Genomic DNA, 299 nt, shown 5'->3' with positions numbered 1-299 from the left:
GCAGACCCCCGGCCGCGTACCACTGCCAGACCCTCGCCCCGAGTCCTACAGGAGCACCCCAACAAACAGCCCGGTGCCGCCCTCAGCCCCGCGAGACCCCCACTTCCCCCAGCCCCCAGACACAAGCGGACCCCAAAACGCGCCCAGGCCTTCACGGCTACAGAGGGACGCCCCAAATCCCCGCGGCACCCCGCAAGTCCCCACGATCCACAGCCCAGCCCCGCAAGGAGCCCCATTCCGCATCCCGAGCCCCGGAGCCGCTTCCGGCCCCAAACCGCAGCCCCCACCGCTCACGTGAC

Source organism: Centrocercus urophasianus, unplaced genomic scaffold (assembly GCF_019232065.1).
Source record: "Centrocercus urophasianus isolate 14NV4802_14NV808 unplaced genomic scaffold, USGS_Curo_1.0 seq_1165, whole genome shotgun sequence".
In the NCBI taxonomy this organism is placed as follows: Eukaryota; Metazoa; Chordata; class Aves; order Galliformes; family Phasianidae; genus Centrocercus; species Centrocercus urophasianus.
This window is presented reverse-complemented; position numbering follows the sequence as displayed.